Below are 26,362 nucleotides of genomic sequence, written 5' to 3'. Positions count from 1 at the left end.
AAAATAAAATTAGCTTAATACGAAAAAACAACAGCAAAAAAATACAAAAAATCTGAATGAAAGAAAAAATAAATGAAGTTCCTTCCAAAACCCCATTTCATTAAAAATTGAAGTAAAACAAAACAAAAACCATGAAAAAATCACAAATCCCAATAACAAAAAGAAAAGCAATAAAGATCCGTCCGAAATTATAAAGGAAAAAAGGGAAATGAGAAAAAAGAAGATTTAATGTAACAACAAAAAGAATCAACTTACCAAAGGAATCAATTTTTGCAGCTTTCAAAAACACTTTGAATTCCAAAATGTCCACAAACGGAGTTCAGTTTGACAAAAAAAATGACACCTGAAACACACAATTCATAACTAATCATAAGGATCAATCTGACTGTCTAGTACCACAGAGAAGACTACTTGAATCTTGTGGCTCAAAAACAATTTGGTCATTTTACTGGCTTAAAATTTCACACAGAAGAACCAATCACGTGGAATATAAGTTATTCATTCTTTTTACTGGCTTATGGCTTGAGACTTAAAACAGGAGAACCAATAAGGCTTAAAAAGAAGGGCTTTTTGTCTCTCCAGATATTACATTTTCTCAAGTAATAAAATGACCGGATTACGAAAATCAGTCACAGAAGTAGACCAATTAAATTAAAGTATATCCATGGAATTATAGGAAGTAATCTCCCTTGTTCTCTTTTCTAAGACCCAAAGATCGTCAATTATTACCAAAGAGGTTAATATTGCCCTCCCCAAAATGAGGGCTTAGCGTTTTTGACTGGAGCAATAGTGATGGTAGACTTTGAAACAAAAAAGAAGGTAAAAAAAACTTTGCAAACGACTGCATAAGTTTAGAACTCGTGCCCAATCGAATATAATTCTTTTTTTCAGTAGTCTATTGCTAAAAAACGGTATTTAGTTTGTATTTTTCAGAATTAAATAAAAAATGAAGCTTTTTCAACTGAAAGTAAGGACCAACATAAAAACTTAAAATAAAAAAAAATTATTCCGTATATGGAGAGGTTCCCCTTCCTTAACCCTTGATCTTTACGCTTAAAGTCTTAAATTTCTATAAAAATACATCTCATTCAAATAAAACGGCCCATGTGTTTGAAGAGTCTTTCTTAAAGAATTGTGAGAAAAAGCCAAATTTTAGCGTAAACAGTGAGGGTCGAGAAAGGGGCTGCTCCCCTCATATACGAAATGAATTATGTTCGTTTTAAGTTTTAATATTGCTCCTTACATTCAGTTGAAAAAACTTGATTTTTATGTTGAATTTCTGACCGTTTTTGAAATCATGCCAGGGAATCCCCTCCCCCTACGTGCAAAAATTCCGATAGGATATTCCCCTAGGAAACTCTCTCCTCCCCACGGAAAAATTTTCCCGGGGAAAATCCCCCGCATAAAATACTCCCCCATCCCCCAAAAAAATCCGTATACTTCCGAATAACAAATACTATAAATAAACAATGGCAAATTGCGCAACTTACAGCACTTTTCCCAGTGACTATGGGGTTCCTGTCAACCTTACAGGCACATTTATTAGACCTTTCAACGATGCAGAATAAATGGCTATTTCAAAATTTGAACCAGGTTTCTTTAGAGAAAAAGGAGGCATGGGAGGGGGCTATTTGCCCTACACTCTTTTTGGTCACCATAAAGGACATTAGAACTTTTGATTTCCAACCAAATGAGCCCTCTCCCGATCTTCTAGGATCACTGGTCCAATACTATCACCCCTGGGAGAAAAAAAAAGAACAAATAACACACATCCGCGATTTTTCTTCTTGAAAAACACAAAATTCTTTTTTTTTTGTAGATAGGAGCTTGAAACCTCTAAATTAGGGTTCTCTGACAATCTGAAACTGATGGTGTGGTTTTGATTAAAATTACTTGAGATTTTTAGGATGTGAAGGTGAAATTCCAACATTAACAATCTGCTGACTTAGCTGAATTTTTCTGGTTCTTCTCCATTGTTTGTTTTTCTTGTTTTTAATTTAATGGCCGCTGCTAGCAACAGTATATCTGCACATGAAAGCCCTTTTCGTTGAAAATTGAATTCCCGATGTTGTATAATTTTAAAAATTATATTATAGGATTTATTTTCACTGCCCTTGGTACTTCATGCAAATACCTGCCAAAGCCCGATATATAAGAAGCGTTCTAGAATTACATTCTCAAAAACTAAGAAGCTACGTTAAATAAAGCTAAATTTGGATATCTGGACCAGGAATGTACGGAAAGGGGGGACCTCAAGTCCCAACCCCCCAAAAAGTGAATTTTTCTGATTTTCAGGGCAATTCTTATTCAAATTATCATAAAAAGTGTCTTATTATTGTCCCCTTGAAAAAAATCCCTGTGTAGATCAGGGGCATAATTTGCTATGGGGTAGGGGGTAACTGCCCCCTCCAGACCCAAGTTTGCCCCTGAGACCTCATTTTGTCCCCCCAGCTGAAATTTAATTTCCGCAAAAAATCTTGTCAAAACTAAGATAAGCATGCATAATTCAAGTATCCAGAGAAACAGCTCAGTTTTCCTCAGTATACCTTTGCCTTTATGGTAATGTATGGCTCATTTTTCAGTTTTCACTGTCATTTTCACTGGATTTGACAAAATTGGCTCCAACTTTGCACCCCCCCCCCCTCCCACCCCTAGAATTTTGAAGAAATTACGCCAATGGTGTAGGTTCCTGGTTTGGTCTTTAAAAAGCACTTTTTAACCGTCAAGAAACAAGGAAAACAATCTAACCCAATAACTAAAAAGTTTGATTCTGTGCTCAGAGGTAGGCCTACAAGGGTATCAATATGGGAAATAACAATAGAGGATTTGTCAAAAAAAAGGAGAAAGATTTATTCTTGAAGTTGAGATCGTAATTTGGGTTGCTACATTTAAAAAATATTCCCACATGTCAGATTACTGGATACTTTATGGTAAAACGTCATTTTGTGGTTTTGTTTATACCCAGTTCAGGTTTCGTATGCATACAAGATTTGCTGCGACTCTTTAAAGCAAAGTTTTACACGTTAACCACAAATTAAACAAAACCTATATTATTATTTGACTTTATCTAATGCTTGATTTATACACAATTAATGAACCTATCAATAAAAGTTGAAATATTATTGACATATTTGTTAACGTACCAAGGACAGTAAAAGTAAACCCGTATTTTAAAAGATTAGGTATCATCTGGAATACAATTTTTAACAAATAAAACCTCCTTACGCAGTTAAGCAGTTTTCGTAGTAGCGGGTGCAAAAAAAAAAAAAAAAAAAAAAAAAAAAAAAAAAAAAAAAAACGGATGAAAAATCAGAAAAACAACTGAGCTAAAAACATATGACACCTAGCAGCTTACGAAGGTGTAGTTTTCCCTTGAAGGTGGAGTTATCTCAGGGAACCAATAGGTTGTTAATACTTAAATTCGTACTTAAGTATTGTAGCGACCACTCCAAAGAAGTGGTGTTAGGTTAATCCTAATGAAATATACCAAAATATGATGAAAATATAATACTTTGATAACAAAATTATGGAAACTACAACATAAAATTATGGAAAGCAGGCCGCTCAGAGTGCGTTATATGAAATACCAAACCTAACCAACTCTATATATTAAATATTTAATTAAATTATACCTGTACGGTAGTTTATCTCACTGAGACTAAGCTAATTATCTCCGAGTGCAGACGGAGAAACCGGTTTTACTCAGATCAAGAACTTGAGTGTGGTCGTTATAGCAGGCAAGTACTATTAAATTTGTACGGACAAATAGCGTGGAAAATTTCTAATTAGTTTTGCTTATTTATTTTCACGGTTCAGCGTGGCAACGCTGACAAAGATCTGATGCTGCCCAAAAAAAATTCGTAATTTTCTAACAAAAACTTTAAAAATTACAGTTTTCAGCTATGAATAAATCTGAGATAGGTAGGGGGAACAAAAAACATTTTCGATGTCTCGTTACTTCTAAGGAAAAGAGGGTCACAGGGGTTTTTGTTTCATTCAGTGAAAACATCCATCCTCTGTCAAAAATTAACTATAATAATGCAGCTTTTGCTAAATCACAAACCGTTAGAAGGCAGTGTGGCCAAATCAGGGTTGCCACCCCTAGTGATTTATCACTATTTCTAGCGATTTTGTTACATTACCTAATAAGAAAAATCACTATATTTGCACATAAACAACTAGATTATTGAAGAAAATCACTGATTTAACCAGAAAATCACTAAAATCTAGTGATTTTTTTGTCATCGGGTGGCAACCTGCACCAGGTGGAACGTACCAATCGTTGCAAACGTATGTCAAGCGTGGCAGAACTATACCAAGCCTTGTGGGGACTGTGCCGAGCATGGCGGAACTGTGTCATGTGTTTCAGAGCTCTGCAGAATACATGGCACTCAAAGATACAGACCGGGTGACGGAAAGTGGACAACCCCTCAAATAAATTTTAATTTTAATTTAGCAACAAGGGTGAAGAATGGCAAGGTCTATTTGAATTCTGGCTCTCACGCATGCTTAATGAACAATGCGATAGTCAGATAATGTGTCGCAAGAATAAACCAATAGAATGAAAGCACAAATTTGAACACGAAAAAGATAACTTATTTATATCTCTTTTCCTCTCCAATTTGACGCAAAACCTCATAATGTGACAATTGAACTTTGCGAGATTGGCTTTTAAAATTCTTATCAAGCACAAATAACATGCTTGTAAGAGGAGAGTGAAAAAAATATCAGTTTTTTTTTCTTTTTCTGGCGCAATCTTATTATGGAAGCAATTGGAAGGTATCATTAAAATGTTGGTGTTGGCATGGTTGAAAAGGAGACTTTACCATCTGATAGAATAATTGGCTTATTTTCCTTGTTAGGTAGCGAGGGGTAATCTTAGATGCTAAAGATTTCAGTTCATTAGATCGTTCGATCGGTCAACATTGTCTGGTTAAATCCCAGATGTTTACCAGGGAGAACCTAAATTAGCTATGTAATTTTATAAGACTGTTTTCGAATTGTTAGCTGGGAAGCAAAACTGGCAAGCATCCAAGAAAGAGGTACAAGGAATCATTAAGGCCGTATCCAGGGGGAGGGGTACCGGGTTTGACACTCCCTCCTGAAATGTTTGTCTGGCTCAGAAAAACGTAGCAAAAATACTTCCAAAAAATTTTTGATGCGTATTTAAAAGTTTTTTTGTATACCCTCCTTGGGGAGGGGGTACAAAGAAACACCCCCCGGATATTCCCTTGGGGCTAATCAAATTTTTTACCCCAAGGTAGAAAATCGTTTTACATTTTTTTTGCTACAGTTGCCAGTGGGATTAAATTGCTGGATCTTTTCCGTCATAGCTATACCCAAGGGCGCATCCAGGATTTTTGTTCGGGAGGGTTGACAAAAAGCACATAAAAAATTTGATTATATGCATTATTATTACATTTATACGAGTAGGACAAAAATTTGGGTTGGTGGGATTTTAAAATCCGCAACCTTTCTTCCCCCTCTAAATACACCCTTGCCTATACCGCTATTTAAGATTTGTTTTTTAGTCGTTTATGGGTATTAAGTTCAAACAAAACAGTGACGTATGAGAAAATGCATGGGAAATACATAATCTGGGCTATAGCCTATATTTGCATAGTAGGAGGGTTGGGGTAAAGTAAAGTGAAGCACTTTAGAATGATATTTGACTTCTGTCATTCCTAAAAGCGTTTCACCCCCCAATCCCCCAATGTGCAAATGTATAGCCCAGATTGGTACTTATACATTATGCGGGCACCGCTAATGCTACAGTCACCCGACAAAACCCGTCAAACGGCTATTTCCAAGACCTAAATTGATTGCAAAGCATTTTTTCTCATCGAGTTTACAATATTTAAATGATTGTTTTTTGGGGGTTTAGGGGGAAAAAGGTACCTAGGTTAGGTTAGATTACGTTTTTAATATATTTTATGCTTTACCCCCTCCCCCCTAATGTGCAAATATATAGCCCTAATTTGTTTATAAACTATTATATATTAATCCTATTTTATATTTTTTCATTAGCATTAACCAATCTTACAGTATATAGCGGTGCCCGCATAATGCATAAGCACCCCCAAATTAGATATTTTCCATGTATTTTTCGATACGTCACTTTTTGTTTCAACTAAATAAACGTAAATTGAAGCAACTTAATCCAAGCGGAAATAGTGGTATCGGTACAACGGAAAAGATCCAAGTTCCTTTTACAATTCGACAGAATGATCTGATTCCTCAGTTTGACGAAACTGGACCATGGTAAGATAAGACTTATTCATGATTAAATATACATACAATAATGCACTATGCTATGCCCCCAAAGGCTCCTTGGGATGTAAAGAAGGGGGAAGACATACGAGTCGCTCTCTCAGAGAAAAAAATTCACTTACGCCTACAGAGGGAAGAGAAGAAGAAAGAAGAAAAGAACGAAATTGTAGAACAAAAAAACTAAATAGGTTGGATAGATTAAATAAAGTAAATAAATAAAATTAGGCCTAGCATATAAATTAAACAAATTAAAGATTTAATTGACTCTAATGAATCCCGCGCAAAAAAGGCTACAAATAAACAAATAGCTTTTGAGAAGCAACAAAAAATTTTTTTTTGAATAACCTAAAAGAGTGGCAACTTCGAGCTAATTCAGGCATCATATTCCAACCAAGATGACTCAGGGCAGACCTAGAGCAAAATCTTGAGGGGGGGGATTGTGAGAAAGGTGGGAGAATTTCTTCTAAAAAGAGTGAAAAAAAGAATACCCAAAAAACGAACATATCGGTCTTTAGATCTATGAATTATTCCATTTGGCTGGTGAATTTATGATAACTGGGAATAAACCTGAGAAACACGCGAAAAAAATAAAAAAAACTGGACTTGGAAAAATTTAGAATAAGGTAATTAGCATCAAGCCACAAAATCACCCTCTCAAACAAATTTTCCAAATTCAATCGAAGCTCGGATTCGCAGTTTCCCAAAGTGCCAAGTGTGCTGTCATCAGCAAAACAAACAAGGACATCAGAAGAAGGCGAACTATAATTGTCACTATGGGCAAGGGAAGGCTTAGGATGACAAAGTCTATAGCAATTAATAAGTTTCTGCTTTTTTACAACATAATAAAGATCATTACATAAATCAAAAATAGCACAGGCCCTAAAACTGATCCCTGGGGGACACCAAAAAGGTCGGGGGTAAAAAAAAAACAAAAAAAAAAACAATAAAAAAATGGCAAAACACTTGGGGGCTGGGAGAGGTCACCACGAAGCTGAGAAAAAGTAGAACATAGGCCTACACACGAAAGAAACTACAGGGATTCGAGATCGAGTAAAAGGATATCTCCAGAACGATTAGTTTCCTGAATGAGGTTTCTAGCTTTATTGTATTAAATAAAATAAAAATATTTTTCAACTGAAAGTAAGGAGTAACATTAATACTTTAAAACGAACATATATTATTACATGCATGAGGGGGGGTGCTCCCTCCCCGACACATCGCTCTTTATTCTAAAATTTTTAGTACTTTTAAAAAATCTTCTTATTGTTCTAATTAAACGACCCTTGTATTTCATGAGTCGTTCTTAAAGAATTCGGACAAAATTTCAACTTTAGCGTAAAGAGCGAGGTGTTCAGGAGGGGACAACCTCCTTCATATACGAAATAACTTCTGTTCGTTCTAAGTTTTAATGTTGGTCCTTACTTTTGGTTGACGCAAAACTTGTTTTTTTATTTAATTTCTGATCGTTTTATAAGAAACGCCTGAAAATCTGGCCCTCCCTCCTTTGAGAGATTCTCCTCCCCACGGAAATATCCCCTAGACAGTTCGATCCCGGTGAAAATTTACCCCGGAAAAATATCCCAAACAACTCCACGCGTAAAATTGAGACGGAAAAGAGAAAGCAAGACATACAAAAAGAATTTTGATTAGGATTCCTGGCAAATTTCACCAGTGTATAATTTCCCCTGAAAAGTTCACCCCCTGGAAAATTCCCCCATGCAAAAACCCCAGCGGAAAATTTACGACCCCACCCCCACCCGAAAATGTATGAATACTTCCCAATAACAAATACTATGCGTAAACAATTGGCAAATTTTATAAATTCAAGACCTCCCCCTGGGGCTGTGGGGGGAGGGAGTCACTTTATATCCAAAGGCATAGTTACTAGGCCTTTCAACTATACTGAACAAAATAGTTATCTCAAAATGTTGATTGAACGATTTTGGGAAAAAAGGGACAGTGGGCCTAGTTGCCCTCCAATTTTTCGGTCACTTAAAAAGGGCACTAGAACTTTTAATTTCCGTTCGAATGAGCTCTTTCACGATATTTTAGGACCAATGGGTCGATACAATCACCCCTGGAAACAGAAATGAATGCGCATCCGTGATCTTTCTTCTGGCAAAAAATACCCTCCCTACACCCTCCCTATATTTCAAAAAAAAAACTTAGTTTGTAGTATTTTCATTGAAAATGCCTTCTTTTGGCATTTTCATTGGAAGAATTGAATAAAACAATTACCCCCATGTATCCCAAAAATACATCTTACCCCGCCCCCTAAAAATTTTCTAAATTGACGCCAATAATCAATCACCAAAAATAGCAATAATTAATTGGAAAATGCACCATTGAACGCGGGGCAAATTTCAACACTTCCACATGTCATTTTGTCTGGATTTCGAGAATTTTCTGGACGCCATCCAGGAAAAATTCAAAACTGAGACCGACGTTTTGGCAAAACGCAGTCGGAAGTTGTTTCGGTCACTTCCATGGTCAATTGACTTCTCAAACCGTAATTTTTTTGTGTTTTTTTTTATTCGTCATTGTTTCATATCATTGTTCACTTCAAATATGGATCTTTACCTAAGTCAGACTTATCAGTGTCAAGAGGCTACAGACGACAGAGACGTACGCAGGGGGGGGGGGGGCCTCCGGGCCCCGCCCCCCCGAAATCGCACGATTTTTTTCATTTTCCAATAATTTTCTGATTTTTCTCACAGAATAATGGGTTTGAAGGATTTGCCCCCCCCCCGAAACAAATTCCTGCGTACGTGCCTGACAGGACGATATAGCAAGTTATATCGTTTCGGTTTTTCTTTGGCAGGGGGAGGGGGTCGGGAGCTCAAAGTACTCCAAGGATAGGCAATCTGATGGGGACCATATAGCCTATTCTTAAACCAGTTTTCTGAAAAAATGTCTTTTTTCACATAATTTAGAAATTTTTTAACCTCAGGAAGGGTTCATAGCCCCCTAGCACAAACGAAATTCCTCGATATAACATTAGAACCAGGCGTCTGAGTAAGTGTCAGCTTGGAGGGGACTTAAAGGTCGCGGCTCCCTCCCTCCAACTTTATTGAAATTTTAAGAATTTTTCTAATAATCTCCTATATTTTCCGATCAATTGACTAGTTCATCTCGTTCTTCACAGAAAAACTAAAAATAAATATAAAAAGAGCAAAATTTGTTTAAACCCAGGAATTAAATTTATTCTGGTAACAAGTTTTTTCACACTTTTGCCTACCCCTTCCCCTTCCCCCGCGGGAAACTTTTTGCAGACTCATCCCCAGGGAAAATTTATGCAAGCGACCAAGTCTGAATTAGCTTGTAATTACTCTCCCCTCTCTCGAAGGGTAGTATATGTCCTTTTTAAAAGGAGTCATAAGAGCTTTTGGATATTCACAAAAAAAATGTAATTAAGCCTTTGTTAAGCAGAACTGGGAGGGGAGGGGGTGGATGAATCCCTCTCAGTCCTTCTATAAGATTTTTTTTAGAGAGAGCTAAGGTTTAAAAAAACATCATTTTTAAGCCTGAACAGCTGGACATAAACATTTTTTTTTCTCTTCGAGCGGGGAAATGGAGGATAAATTTCCCTTTAATCAGAAGATTTTCAACTGACTTGTTTTGATTAGATTTTATTTCCTCTTAAATTCATTTTAACTGATAAAATTGCAAAAAAGGGATATGATTCCATTCACTTCTCATTGGGAAACCATTAGTAAAAGATTTTATTAGCATTTGTTAGCAGAGTAGCCTAATATAGATAACTGCTTTGTTATTTCAAAAATGAAGTAGCATCATCATAGAAACAAAATTAGGAAAGGGGCTAAAGGATAAGGGCCATAATCTAATGGTTGTAATCATTTCGTAATTTTAAAATTTTAGTTTCTATCAAAATAAAGTCGAGGGCGCAGTTAATGAATGAAAATAGTTCAGAAATTATTAATCAGTAAATAAAATAAAATAAAAATTTTAAAATAGTTAAATAACAATAATAAAATAATTAAAAAACAAATTATTTAACTAATTATTAAATTGAAAATAAGTTCGTTAAAAAACGAAAGTTTTGTTAGATTTCGGCCTCAAAATTTTGTGGGATACAGGGGGAGAGCGCAACCCGAGACTTATTGGGGTGGATTAGCACCTCTTAAAAGAAACTATAGAACTTCCAATAAAATTCATAGTTTTTAGACTTAGCAACTTCAGACTTAGTAAGTTATGTCTTCCCCCCCCCCCTAACCAATAAAAATTTTGCCCAACAGATTGTTCTTTCAAAAATAAAGTATCATCATCATGATGCTACAGTTGAAATCTTCTGGGAAAAAAAATTAGGAAAGGGGCTAAAGGATAAGGGCCAGGGGTGGTTTTAGGGAAGGGAGAGGGTACTTGCCCCAGGGACAGAAATTTTAGGGGTGAAAAATATCAAAAATTTTACTTTTCAAAATAAAGTCGAGGGCGCAGTTAAGGAATGAAAATAATTAATAAATTATTAATCAATCAATAAAATTAAAAAAATGAAATAGTTAAATAATAATAATAAAATAATTAAAAACAAATTATTAATTAATAAATAAATTGAAAATAAGTTCTTTAAAAATGAAAATTATGTTAAATTTCGGCCTGAAAGTTTTGTGGGGAGGGCGCAACCCGAGACTTATCGGGGTGGATTAGCACCTCTTATAAGAAACTATAGGACTTTCAATAAAATTCGTAATTTTTAGACTTAGTAAGTTATGTTTCCCCCCCCCCCCTAATCAATAAAAATTTTGCCCAACAGATTGTCCAAAAAATGTTGAACATTAATGAAAAAAACCGGATCATTTAAATATTACAGCAAACTATTAAAAATAAATAATTAGTTATTAAACCAAAATCAATCATCAGTAATCAACATCAAAAAACTTTTTAACTGCCATGTTTTCAATTAAATCTTATTTGCTAAGTTACTCAACTGACAAAATTGCGAAAAAAAGGACATGATTCCATTCCGCTCTCGGGAAAAATCATTTAGGAAATTTTATTAGCATTTATCCGGCCCTAGAGTAGCATTATCTAGTCATTACACCACAAACTGTGGAGGGAAGGATCGGCTATCAAAATAAAAAGTTCTACGCCAGAGAGAAACTGGGATTCCAGCCAGTGTTGAGTGTGTGTTCCGATCTGATTTTGTATTTATAGACACTCGGGGAAAAAATCACGGCGTGTTGCATCAATTGTTTCACTTTGCTAGTTTTCTGGGAAATTGAAGTGATCTGGGAAATAAAATGGAGAAATTATATAAGACAAAGTAGTATGAAACGCTGGGAATTGAGAGGCTCTTTAGCACGGAGATTTTTGATATTGGAAGAAAGAGAATTGAATGAAATTTTTGAAAATCTAAAAACATTCTCATACAGCAAGTAAAGACAAATAATTATCAACCAACTAATTAATTTGATGATAGACAATTAAATGATTGATTGATAAATTTGATAATTAATCTAATTGATTTTCATACAAGTACATTTTGTATACTAAATAGGGCCCGCATTGAGAATTTTTTTTAAAAGGCAACATTTCAGGGGCCACATTTTAAAAAGAAACAACAAAAATAGAAATAATTCGAAAAAATACAAGAAATAATGGGAAAATCCTAATAGTCATTATATTTTACAGGGTCTAGGTTGCACGAAATGCAACTATACATAATAAATTTCAAAAATTAAATGTTTATAGAGTTAGGAAATCACCATGTGTTTAGCGGCGTCAATTCCCTAAAGTTTTGGGAGAGGGACACAAATTTATTTTCCAATATCTAGGAGGGGCAAATTTGTCACTTTTCATCGAATATACTCCAAAAATTGTACAATTCAAAATTTGGGGAGGATAGAAATACGGGCACAGGCCCCACTAACCCCCCCCCTTCCATTAGACGCCACTGGGCGCGTTTCAACAATTCTATCAATTTGTTCGTTTTCTCGAAGATTAAACTAATCTGAGAAATAAAAAAAGAATAAAGTGATAAGAACAAGGTCTCGAGAAATATAATGTTGGAAGAAAGAAAATTAACTGACATTTTCAAAATTTTTAAAACATTCTCATACTGCAAAAAGAAAAAACATGCATTAATGACAGTTATGTTACAGGGGGTAAAGAGTGAAGCTTTGAATAGACTAGGATGGAGGAGGAAATAAATACTATTTTACATAAAATAGTTTTACACTATTATTTTATATTATTTTATGTCTATATATTTTATGTCTATGGGTCAAAATTAGCTGTAACTGCATGTAGTAAATTTGAGAAATGATTTTCTGTCTTTTTATTTTATATATAATTAAATTAGCTGCAACTGCATGCAGTAAATTTGAAAAATGATTGTATGTCTATAGAATCAGGAGAAAAATCACACTGTGTTACAAAAATTGTTTTCCTTATAAACAAATAAGTAGAACAACATGGAAATTTTTATACAAGACAGTGGAACGTTTTTTTTTTCCATTTCTACAAGATTCTAAAAACTTTTGTTGATTGATAATATTAGCATGTTTTTTGTCTAAACTAATAAAATAAAAGATATCATAAGTCAACTGCTCCCCGTAAGCTAGACGCAAATAGCGACGAAGACAGTGGTCTTGATAAGTTACAGTGATCTTGCGCATAAAATAGGGAATTAAATTAGACAAAGGGGTATGAAACTGGGAACAGAGGCTGTTTGGTGTTTTTAAGTACCAAGGACAGTGCAAATAAAATCTGATTGTTGAACTGGATAAGTTGATAATTGTAAAACCATGTATATCCTAAAAAATTACAAAAGAAAAATCAAGAATCCAATTTTCAATAGAAAGCTTCATGTGCAATTACGCAGTTTTTTGTTGTTTTTTTTTGTCTTAAAATAAAATTAAAAAAAAAATTAAAAAAAAAACACCTTAAGAAGGTGTAGCTTTCCTTGTAGGGTGTAGTTATCTTCGGGAACCATTAGATTGTCAATGGTTGAAGTTTTACTTATAAAAATCGTTCTCAATATTAACTAATTAGTTTCCCTTGTTTATGTTCTTGGTTTAACGTGGTAGCACTGAGAAAAAATGTGGTACAGCCTATAAACCTTGTAATTTTTAAACATACAAAAGAAAAATCTTGGATTTGTGACATTGAACAAGAGAATTGAATTACGAAGGTCATCGAAACACAAACATTGTTTTATAAATATATTATTTGATTTCATTGTTTTATAAAAATATTATTGAAAATAATTAAAAAATAATTAAGAATATTAATAAATATAATTTTATAAAAATTAAAATTAAAATAATAAAAATATTATTTTTATTTTATTTTATATAAATAAAATAAATATTTCCCCTTGGATCGATCTTAGGTCTATTCATACCTGAAAACCCTGATTTTCTCATATTTTGTTTTTGTTCGTTTCTAAATTTAGAATTTATTGAGACGGTACCGCATTTTCACCAGCGTTGTCACGTTGAATCATGAAAACAGACAAATAAAACTAGTTATTCAAATTTGAGAACGCTTTCCGTCCGCAAGATTCAAACAAACAACGTTGATCCAAAAAAGCTACATCTTCAAAAGAAAAGCTACCTAAACTGTTTGGCACCATACAAGAACGAATCCTAATTTTTTTCGGGGGGGGGGGTACAAAAAACTTCAAAAAACGCATCAAAATTTGCGTTCTATTTTGTTACGTATTACGAGTTGCAGAAACTTCGGGGGGGGGGGGGGGTTCAAACCACCAAACTCCCCCTGGATACGGCCTTGGCACCATAATTTTGCTTATTTTTCACCCTTTTTTAATTTAGCATCTGCTACAACCAAGAACTGCATCTGGATGTCTTTTTCATTAAAAATTGAGTTCTAATCCTTCAAGGTGTAATCCTTTAAGGTGGTGTGTAAGTTCCCTCTAAACTCATTCAAAAAAACAATCAGATCCCATTTTCACTGTCCTTGGTACTCTAACAGAAATTTTGAAAATTCAAATACATTCTCATACAGCAAACATGAGCTCAAAGATAATGAAAATTATGTAAAAACACGATAATCAAACTTTTAAAGCCCCAATTTAAAAAGACGTAAAAAAATTGCAACGTAAAATGTAAAAACACGTAAAGCGTAAAAAACGTAAAAAAAGAAATAACGAACGAAAGGAGTCTGACACTTAAAAGAGACCCCAGAGAGGGAGGTGGTTAAGAACATGAACAAGTTCATCGCTATAATCGATGTCAACTTTCCTAACTACCCAAGAACTTAAAACGTTTCAGAACAGACATGAAGCATTACATCACAGAGAGTAGTATAACATTTAAAAGAGGCCCACAGAGGGGAGGGAGATATGAACCAGTACATCATCAAAATCGATTTCTATTCAATATTTTATTTACTAAACTAAAAATATTTTAATGTTTTGACTCCCATTAAAATCTTCCAACCTCCCTCCCTCTCCCAAACCAACTAAAACATCCTCTCCCTCTCCTAAAAACTTAATAAATTATGCTAGATGCTGCAATATTCACGCATATTACTTTTTCCTTTCAGTTAATCGTTGAGAATCTGCTAGATTGTGTCTCAATATCTTAGCAAAGGGCAATAAAAACCCCCCCCAAAAAATATGAACATAAACTGTCAATGAGACATTTCAAAATTTATTCCACATCCAAAAATAATTTATTGGCCAAAGATTAGCAATACGATACTAGGACGTTAAAATTCGGAAATAGGTTGCGGCTGCCAATTTTTTTTTTTTTTTTTTTTTGAGTCAAAGTTCGTGAACACATTCGAAATTACAATCGTAAAACAATCATGACAGATAAAACAATATGAAAATAATTAACCCGTTGCAATTTCTATACAGCTTTACGCCAAGGAGTTGATCTACGTCAGAGAAACCAATTCATACATCACACACCATATCTCTGCGTTCACCTCCACGATACAGGCTGTGGCCACTCAAGGCTGTGGCCTTGAGTGGCTTTCATACTAAAAACGTAATTTTCTATTCTAAGTGGTTAAGTTACACTACGTTAGGTATAATCTTTCACACTTAAATAAATCCTTTTACATAAGGCTAAAATATAAATTCATAACGCCTTCACCATTATCCTCTAAAATCATCACAATCATCATCAGCAAATAATAAAAAATCAAAATGGGGAGTGGCGATGGAGATTCAAGCTCCAATGAAGCGTGAAATGCTTTCAATGAAAAGTTCATCAATTTATTTTCAAATTCATCATTACTATTTCAGCACTTCCTAGATAAACTAAAAACATAAACTTACGTAAACATAACTTACACAAACGCAACATGAACTTTACATAACGTAAAATTCTATGTAAAGCTCGAGTCAGCTTGACACTGCCTATCTTACGAACAAAGTTGACTCGGCAAGATTAAATAACGAAAATTAAGACCTTATGGTATGGTAGAAGTGACACTACAGTGTAGTCTGAAAGCACTAATACTCTACAGTGTATAGTGTGAAGGCACCATTACGCTGCACTAAATGAAGCTATTTGCGACAAGTCATGTCTAAGCGACAAAAAGTACCAGGCGCAAAATGACGGTTCAATTACGAATTTGTTCAAATTCAAATTTTTGCACATGGTTGCCATTTTACGGCAAGGAAATAAAGGGATATTTTTCAATATTTTTCCAAAATAGGCCATTAGATATTTCGGTGTCACCTAAGGTGAAAACGTGCAAAAACGGTAAAAATATCTTCTGGCAGCCTAACTAATGGCAGTATAACGAGAAATACACGCTTGGCGTGGGGCTTTATTTGTTGTATAATGTCATATGATTGTTCTCAGTGCTAAAGATTAGTGACTGACTTGAAAATAGTCCTACTATGAAGGAACTTCAAAGTTGGGTACAAAATTTTTGAAAGCGGACAGTCATTTGAATTTGACAGTGTGGACTTGTCTTAAATAAAAATACCTTAATTTAAATATTCATTTTGTTTCTGAATCCAACCCATAATTATCCTTAAATTCTCTCAGCGGTGGAAACGAGCAAATCAACAAATCACCTAAATTAAGTAGCAAGCATGTTTCTGAATTCCCAAAGCCTAATATTCAAGCCGTTATAATTTTACAACATGGCTTTGCTCGCATGGGGACTGCAAAATAACAGAATCCTTCTATTCTTTTAACAGACATAATGGGATAATGACTCTGTCGACAACTCAAGGGCTTTTAAAGCAACTCAAGTAAACACAGCTAATGCCGAAACATTTCTCCATTTTTTCCCCATCCTCTCCCACGTGATTGAGAGCTTTTCAAAAAGGAAATTGTTTAAACGGTTCCCAGATGGCAAAACAATAGAATACAACATAGGTGGTGACAATTTGTATTTTCAACTATCAAAAAAAAGTATAGGCAATCCCCATACGGCCATAAATCTCGTTCATACGTGAGCTTAGCCAGAAATCAGTATCTAGCCATCATCACTTGGGACACATCATGGCTGCTTATGAAAAAATAAAACACACTATGATTGGTCCAAAATGAGGCTTGACATGAATGTCTAGATAAACACAAAACCTGAATTGGGCTGAGATAATCAGAACAGATTTCCTATACGGGTTCTTAGAATTTGTAGTTTGAAGTTACTATCAAAGCCGTATCCAGGATTTTTTTTTCTTGGGGAGGGGGAAGCTACAAAAAATACCTTACAAAACGCAACAGAAAATTATTCATATGGATTTTGGGTACTGGTGCATTATGCGGACACCGCAATATACTGCATCAAGGAAACGAGAGACGAAACCCACCAAACGGGTATTTCAATAGAGAAATGGAATGCAAAGCGTGGTTTTCATTGCGTTTACGATTCTTACTGTTGTTTTTTGTGGTTTAGGGGGGGGGTACCTAGGTTAGGTTACGTACTTAATATACGCAATGCTTTACCCCCCCCCCCCTAATGTGCAAATATATAGCCCAAATTTGTTTCTAAACTATTATATATTCATCCTATTTTATTATATTTCATTAACATATTCCACATACAGTATATAGCGGTGCCCGCATAATGCACCAGTACCGAATTTTGTTACTTTTTTAAGAGTCGGACAAAATTTCGGAGGGGGGTTCAAACAAGGTAACCCCCTCTAGATACGACCAAACAAAACAGGGTGGCGACTATTATATTTGGAGGAGAAATAATAGCTATCAGGGAGATGTTTAGCAGATTTCCCGCTTTAGAAAATACCTCCAAATAAGCCAGAGATGCATCGATATTCGGTCTCAAGAGCTAGACAGACGTAGTGCTTTTAAATTTAAAATAGCCGTATTTATTCAATAAGATGCATTTTACGCCAGCTTCAGAATTAGGAGTTCTTTATACATATGACGTAGGTATTTATATGACACAGGTAATATATGTCGGTATATGACGTAGGTGTAACTGTTATTTGTAAGATTTCTTTCTATGTTAATACTCTTTGGACATTTTTAGGCTGTCTTTAATATTTGAGAGATTTTCTCATTATTTTTGAATATTTTTTCGACCGAAGAGATATCAATTAGGACTAATATAATTTCAAGAACTTCAGCAAAATAATTTTCCTTTCATACCTCTTTCCTATCTTTTAAAACAAATTTTCAACTCATGAAAAGAGAATACCTCTGCATTCGATAAAAGCCTATGCACTGGGAAATGAGACATTTCAAAGTCAATTACACTTTGTCCACAGTATGCGTTTTGAAGATAATCTAGAAATCTTAAAGCTCCATTAGGAGTACTAATTATTTCCCCTGCCATGTTCCATTATGCATCAATGAATTCATAATTAAATCTATTGACTTCCCTAATAAAAGCGAAGTGATAAAACAGTAGCAGATTGTTGAGGAGAGGAGACCAGATCGAAAAGCAACAATCACGGTTCGGAAGTAAGATTTGAGTTCGGGCAAAGTAGAACACTGATGAAACTTCGGATTGTATTTTTTTTTTCTTTTTTTGTCTTTTAAACATTTGTGCTGACTATAATCGGTCACGTGCCCAAGACAAAGGAGATTCGTCTTGGTTTTTTTACTTAATGACTTAAAGATTGTTGAAAAAAGGAAAACAGCAAAAAAAATATCACAGTATGAATAGCTTGAAGGAAATGTAGAAGACTGAGAAGAAAAATATTTCGGATGCCACTTTGTTTCTGTATATGACCTTTCAATTATTTTGAACAAAATGGCTATCTCTAAATTTCGATCGGGTGCATTTGGGGAAAAGAGGGAATCGGGAAGGGCTAGTTGCTTTCCGATCATTTTGACTTTTAAAAAGCGAACTAGAACTTTCAATTTCCAATCAGATGAGCCTCTTCCAAAGCTTGTGCGACAGCCCCTTCCATAAAAACCTTATATACCCCCCAGGGCATATAAGGTTTTTTATATTTGCCTCTCAATTACTTGAACTATCTGTCTTGGCTTTTCTCTGTCTAAAATTAGCCATGTCTTGATGAAACCTATGCAACCTACTGCAAAATACTTGATAACCAATTCAAAATCAACGGATTTTGAATTGAAGTTATCAAGTATTTTGCAGTAGATTGCATAGGTTGCATCAAGAAATGGCTAATTGTAGACAGAGAAAAGCCAAGACAGATAGTTCAAGTAATTGAGAGGCAAATGTTTGAATAGTGGCGGGAGTAGCCCCCTCCAAAGCTTATGCGATAGCCCCTTCCATAAAAACCCTATATACCCCCCAGGGCATAACTTAAACCCCCTCGGATCACTCCCAGATTCTGGGGGGAGGGGTTAACCCTGAAGACATTGTTATATGATAATTGGACTATTTTGAAAAATATGGCTATGTCAAAATTTTGATCGGATGCAGTAGAGGAAACGAGGGCTTGGGCGGGGGGCTAGTTTCCCTCCGATCACTTTCGACACTTAAAAATGAACTAGAACTTTCAATTTTTGCTCAAATAAGCCTCCTTCGAAATTTATTACAACCACCCCTGCGATTTGCACTGTAAAGTTTTCCCGATAACAAAATATGAAAATATCCACCCAAACCAATGGGTGAATGAAGATTCGTCTCGGTTTTCCGACTTGAAAACTTGCCAGATTGTTCAGAAAATGAGACTTACTTGTACTTGCGGCGGGAACCCTTTGGACCACGTAGTGCGGTCTGCTGCCAGCTGTTTGCGAGTGGGAGCCAGAAAGTTCGGTAGTGACCGAACTTTCTGACCCCCCCCCCCCCAATAGGTTCAAGATCTGATTTTCAGTGTTCAGAAAAGGAGAGCAGCAAAAATAATATTAAAAGACTTGAAAACAGAAAATTCAGGAGATACAGAGGAGAAAAGTTTTATACAGAGAGGAAAAAAAATACAGAGAGGAAAAAAAATTGTCAACTAGGGTCGATCAAATAAGATGAAATATCAGCCCAAATCAATGGGTCAAAGAAGATTCTTCACAGTTTTCCTACTTAAAAACTTGCACGTTGATCAAATAAAATCAACCAATCCAAAACAGCGTGACAGCCTAAAAATAGCCAGATTGTTGAGTAAAGGAGAGTAGTGAAAAACAGTCACAACCGGAAAGGTTTACAAGATTTGAAGACCTAAAACCAAGAAAGCTGCGAGGACAAAAATTTATGATATGACTTTCTTTTTGAACGAGAACACTTTTGACATTTATTTATTGACTTTGTTTTGACGAGGGATTAGATTTCAACCCTTCTCCCAAGATGCACGTCCGTGCAATCCATGCACGGACACAGGGGCTAAATTCAAGGAAGACTGTAAGCCTTCCCTCCCGAAAATTTTACAATATTTTGCCACTTAGAATTTTTTTCATACAAATCACCAAATTCGACGTGCTTTTCAAATACCCCCCTCCCCCCCCAAAAAAAATCCTTTTCTACCTAATACAAACATACAATCACAAATATATTGGGCACAAAAATATATCGTTGCTGTTATACCAAAAGGTCGTATCAGCAAGGCCATATCCATAATTTTTTTCGGGAGGGTTTCTTTTTTTTGGGGGGGGGGGAATAAAAACGCATCACGAATTTTTTTACATGCATTATAGTCGGACAAAGATTTCGGTGGAGGTTCACAACCGTAACTCCCTCCCCCTGAATGGATACGGCTTTGCGTATCAGATATTTTTACACGTCCAACTAAATTAACAAAAACCGTTGGCTAAGCTATTCTCAAAGGGAGGCAGCAGAATAAATTAGATCAAGAGGATCGAAGTGTAATTAAACACGCATTGCCCTGTTGGTCATCCTACTGAAAGGAGCTTGAGAGAAGATATTTTTGGCAATTATCTACGAAGTTTCAAAATGTCAGATACGACCTTTAGGAGAAACAGCAAGGATATATCAAATTGAGCAAAAAAAAAGATTAATAGCGAACAAGTACGTTTATCGACTCCCACTAGGGGTTAAGCATACTCCTGAGGTTCAAAATGTCAAATTTGGAAAATGTCAAATGTTCAAAAGTATCAAAATGTCAGGTAAGACCTTTAGGAGTAACACCGACATTATAAAAAATTGAGCAAAAATAGTACGTTTATCAGCTCCCACTTAGGGTTGAGAATGCCCCAGAGGTTCAAAATGTGAATTTGGAAATGTCAAATGCAACAAAATTTCAAAATGTCAGATATGACCTTTAGAAGTAACAGCAAGAATATATCAAATTGATCAAAAAAAGATTAATAGCGAACAAGTATGTTTATCGACTCCCACTAAGGGTTAAGCACGCTCCAGAGGTTCAAAATGTCAAATGTTCAAAAATTTCAAAATGTCAGAAACGACCTTTAGGAGCAACACCAACGTTATCTTGGCTTCTACCGAAGTATGATCACCTACGGAACAAGTACTGAAAAAACTCTCCAAAAGTGACCCCGCGTACCTCAGCACCTCTAGACGCAAAATGTTGTACTACTTAATCGCTCCGAGCCAAAGTACTTTGCTCTGGCCAATAAATTATGCTAGAGCGTGATCAAAGTATAATCACCTACGGGTTCAAGTATAATTACCTACGGAACTTGTTATTTAGTTGCCAGGTTCGCATAGGTATGGAATCGTCTCCGGAGACGCGGACAAAGGGTCACTTTTTTGTGTGGAGAGGATAGGTTTTGTCAGTACTTGTTCCGTAGGTGATTATACTTTGGCTTCAACGTTGGAACACTAAATTTTAAAGAAACTAATTTTAAATTAATTTATTCCAATACATATATGAAAATCGGTAATTAGTAGTACAATGTTATTATTAGATGTTTTTAGGAATTACAAGTAGGTTTGGAAGTCTTGAGTTAGTTTCAAAGGCATTTTGAGAAAGTTTCTGCCAAAATACATGTTCCAGGATAATTGGACCGCTGGTGGCAGATCAAATGAGAGGAGCTGTTTGTACACGCTAATGAAAGAGTATGTGGGAGGAGCTGTTTGTTTGCACCGAGATTGAAGAACCAGAATTCATCTGCGGTGAACTTACTCCTAATTATCTTTATACAGTGCATCAAATTGAGCAAAAGATAGATTAGCAGCGAACAAGTATGTTTATCAGCCCTCACTAGGTGTTAAGCATGCCCCAATGGTTCAAAATGTCAAATTTGGAAAATCTCAAATGTTCAAAAATTTCAAAATGTCTGATCTTACCTTTAACAGTAACAGCAATGATATATCAAATTGAGAAAAAAAAATAGATTAGTAGCGAACAAGTAAGTTTATCAACTCCCACTAGGGGGTGAAGCATGCTCCAGAGATCTATTATATAATTAACGACAATCAATTATTTGTTAGTATTTTCGTTCCAAAGCACTGGATAACAAAAATTCGAATCACTTATATTATTACGAATAAGCAAAGAATGTGAAGGTTGCCCTTTTCTCATTATAAGCATATCGCTATCCACTATTTTAGAATGAAAGTAATAACAAATAAATAAGGTCCATTATTAATAATTGGTTTCTGCAACACATACATGGGCTAGTAGCTTAATTTTGTACAATTCTTTGTTAAAACAGTATTTGGTATTAGTCAATATACGGACAAACATACCTATACATGGGGGAGGGGATGAATAGAACGCGAATCTTAAGTTAAAGTGATTAATATCCAAGGAATATCATATTTAAGTTTAAACACAACCAGCTCTGGTTGATTTTTTGTATAATTCTTAATATAATTTTATTTTTTTAATATAAATAATTTTTATAATAATAATTATAATAGTTATAAAATGTAATTATAATTATAAAATATAATTTTTAATATAATTAATATAATTTTAATATAAATTTTTAATATAATTCTGAAGTTTTTGCAGGAGATCTGCAGTTTTTCAGCCTTGACTGAAGACGACAAAATATTTCTATGCTTCTAGATTAGTTGGTAAGCTTTTTTTTTATATAATTTCAAACAGGCACTTGAGGGGGGGGGTGTTTTCGGACTACCCCCTTAAATTTCCATTATCTTTACTATTATTGCCGTAATATTCTATCCCTTCGTATAATTCACCTGTTATCGAATTTTTTCGAATTCGCCTCCCCCCGTGTATACCCCTTTATTTTAAATATTGGTTACGCAGTAACCTGCAGCTTTCCGTGGTAGAAAATTGCAAACACTGATTTCACCCCCATTACCCATAAAAATCAGGCCTTTCGAATTATGTTTTGAGGTCTACTATTTATAAATAGTCTACCCATCACATTTATGCAATGGGTCGTGTCTATTTCAACCTCTGAAACACAATAAGGGATATGAAATTGGGCTGATTTCCACCAAGTAATACACAAAATCATGCTTGATCGGCTACATGAATATCGTATGGATATCTACATGAATATTTAGTTATTCAAAAATCTATCAAAGGAACTCTTCAAAATCGGTGAAACAAGTGCTTCCCTTTCTGTTTCCTCCTACAAAAACCGGCAAGATGGGTCTCAAGCATGTGTTTATACAGGGACTTTCCTAGGGGAGCAACTAGATATCTACGGGAGTCAGTTTTACCGCCTTCAGTAAGAATTCGGCATTGCAATCGCATCTGAGGATTTTCCCAGGGGAATGCGAAACAGGGACATACACGGGGGGGGGGGCGGGCCAGGGCCCAGGTCGCATGAAATCCTAAATTTATCAAATTTCTGGGCACTTTTTATTCAAATTATCAAATAAGTTTTTTTTATTATTGAGGGTACTTATTAAGAATCCGGTAAACATGCGAAAAAGACCGCATCGAAATTTCAAAGATTCTTTGTGAAAAATCGGTTTTCACTGTATAGTGAGGTGTTTCTCACTTCGAGACAAAGACTTAAACTGCTGTCTTTTTAAAGTTGAAGCGGTAAAAAAAGGTACCTATGGTAGAATAGGTTACGTATATAATATTTGCTATGCTTTACCCCCACCCCCAATGTGCAAATATATAGCCCATTTATGTTCATAAATTATTATATTTTCATCCTTTTTTGGTTTATATCATTAGCATTAACGAAACTTCACTTTTCGCGTGTTTACCGGATTCTTAATAAGTAACTACCTTATTGAGCTCAATAAAAATCCTGCAAACGCACCTGAGGTGAAATACCCATTCGAGTCCTCGAGCTATACCCACATCTAAAGCTTCCTCGTTACTTGTCTAGAATACTGTACACACGCGAGAAAGACCGCATAGAAATTTCAAAGATGCTTAGTGAAAAACAGGTTTTTGCTGCATAGTGAGGTAATACTCACTCCGTGACAAAAATTAGTTTTTTGGGGTTGAAGGGGCAAAAAAAGGTATCTAGGTTAGATTTTGTTACGTATTTAATATATTCTATGTTTACCCCCCCCCCCCCCAATGTGCAAATATATAGCCCAAATTTATTTCTGAACTATTATATTTGGTACTCCTGTACTAAACGGACTCTTTTATATAGTGCTAGTTTGGTTAATGTTAATGAAATAAAATAAAATAAGATGAATATATAATAGTTTAGAAACAAATTTGGGCTATATATTTGCACATTAGGGGGGGGGCAAAGCATACCATACATTAAACAGTTAACCTAACCGAGGTACCTTCCCCCCCCCTTAACCCCCAAAAACAACATTGTGAATACAGTTCTTGCCTTTGTTTATATCCCAAAAGGCAGCGTAAGTCTGTTTTTCATCACGCGTCTCGGTCTATTTCGTGACTGGTTTGCATTGCAGTATATAAAAGAGTCCGTTTAGTACAGAAGTACTTTATATTTTCATCCTATTTTGTTTTATTTCATTAGCATTAACGGAACTTCACTTCTTGCGTTTGCACCGGATTCTAGACAAGTACCCGTTCCTCTTCATATTTATTCGAAGCTGTGATGTTGAGTGTGATGTCATCTTTTGAAAAGTAGGGGATCATTTACGATTCTTAAAGTACCAAGGACACCAAAATGAAAACACATTTAGCCCTCTTAATCTATTTTAGGTCTATTCATACCTGAAAATCCGGGTTTCCTACGAGTTTTTGTTTAGCTGCTATTAGCATTTTTAGTTTGAATAAATTCGCAAAACAGTGTTGTCAATAATAAAACAACGATAAACTTCGGAGCTGAATAATATCAGCGATAACTATTTCCTACGAATCCGACACTCTTTTTCATTTGTGAAAATTCAAATTTACAAAATCTGTTGATTGTTATATATATATTAGTGAAAATACATTTTGTGAAAAAATATGACCTCAAGTTCAGAAAGTGACTATTCCGAGGTGTCAGAAAATATTTTGATGATGACCCATCGCTAGATGGTATGCACGATACCATGTCTGGGTACTTGGTCCAGCTAGACCTCGCCACCGCACTAACTGAGAGACAAAATACCACCAACGAGAATTCTGGCAGCACCGAAGGGTCGTACGTCCAACGGCGCGTCGCACGCATGCCGCCGCCAACTGAGCCGGAGATGGTTGTTCGATTTCACATTCATTGTGCGGCACGTCGTGAGTTCGTCAACAGCACAGTTGGAGCCTGTCCTTCGCATGACGAGTCGTATTTCAAGGTTTCTAATGCGATCCCCGGCCATGCGGGTATGCTTTTTAATTGGTTGAGTAGTCACCCTACCCACTATGGGTCACCCGGACCCAAAATTTGGGTATCAGCAAACCAGACAATAAACTAATCCCTTTGTCACAACGCATACGTACTATGCAGGTACTTTTCCACCCCCCTATGACTGTTAATAAACTAAGGCTTGTAGGCTCTCTTGTTCATTAATTTTCGTCTCTTTTGTTACTGTGCATAAGTAAGAGACAGATGCAATTGCCAATATTGCAATATACAAAGTTCTTCATGTGTTGACGAAAAACAGGATCGTCTTTATGAAATGAGTTCAAATCATTTTGAATGCAGTTTCCCAATCGCTATATCTTACATTGTGTGTAGTCAAGAATTTTATTTTCAACTTGAATCCCAAAAGAATCTTCTATTGTGACAAATTTAGCTATAGACTAAGCTATGTACAAGGTTTGGGAATTAAAGATTGAACTGGAAGTTGCCTAAAAAATATGATTCAAAAATAAATTGTAAATTATTGCCTATAGGAGGGGGATAGGGGGCTACCATTTTAAAATGATAATACCTCATTTTTTTTATTGAAAGTGGGGATGCCAAAAGGTTAATTATTTTTTTTTCATTTAAAATAGAGACAGAAGAAAATGATATCAAATTCCCTGGGAAACCATTGAAATATTTTGATAGACCCAAGCCCCCCCCCATTAGGACTTGTTCATTGTATTGGGTCTTTTGCGATTTCTCATAGGCTACTGGCCTAATTTAGCTTTTGTCTGTGCTTCCTTTTAATTGTATTCTTTGGATCTTATTGAATGCCACGGCAAATCTATGACTCAGTTTTTCAATAATTTGAGGTATATCCGAGTAATTTTGACATTTTTGTTGTTGTCTTTGTACCCCCTTACTCATACCCTCAATTTTTTTCAAGGAACACTAAGCTTTTTAACGTTATTTTGCGTGTTTGTTTGAACCATATAGCGACCAAGTTAGTTATTAAGTAACTTATTTTTCTAATGAAAGCTGAGACAGAATCCTATCAATGTGGTATCCAGAGGGGGGGGGGGAGGGAAGTAGTACATTTAAATGATAATATCTCGAATTTTTTTTTATTGAACGCCGGGATCCCCAATTTT

The 26,362-nt window shown here is 35.3% G+C and overlaps 1 protein-coding gene across 2 annotated transcripts in view; it reads right to left on the bottom strand.

Annotated features, from left to right (window-relative positions):
• The window catches only part of sd (TEA domain transcription factor 1 homolog scalloped), a 225,986-nt gene that overhangs the window by 126,290 nt on the left and 73,334 nt on the right, over positions 1–26,362 (bottom strand). For both annotated transcript variants that reach the window (XM_089105600.1, XM_089105602.1), the window contains exon 3: positions 256–343. The gene's annotated coding sequence lies outside the window, so the exon portion shown is untranslated. The remainder of the gene's footprint in view (positions 1–255; positions 344–26,362) is intronic.

Source organism: Artemia sp. Qi Xiang Cuo, chromosome 19 (assembly GCF_049724085.1).
Source record: "Artemia sp. Qi Xiang Cuo chromosome 19, ASM4972408v1, whole genome shotgun sequence".
In the NCBI taxonomy this organism is placed as follows: domain Eukaryota; kingdom Metazoa; phylum Arthropoda; class Branchiopoda; order Anostraca; family Artemiidae; genus Artemia; species Artemia sp. Qi Xiang Cuo.
Note: the sequence above shows the minus strand (reverse complement) of the source record. Positions and strands in the feature narration are given on the sequence as shown.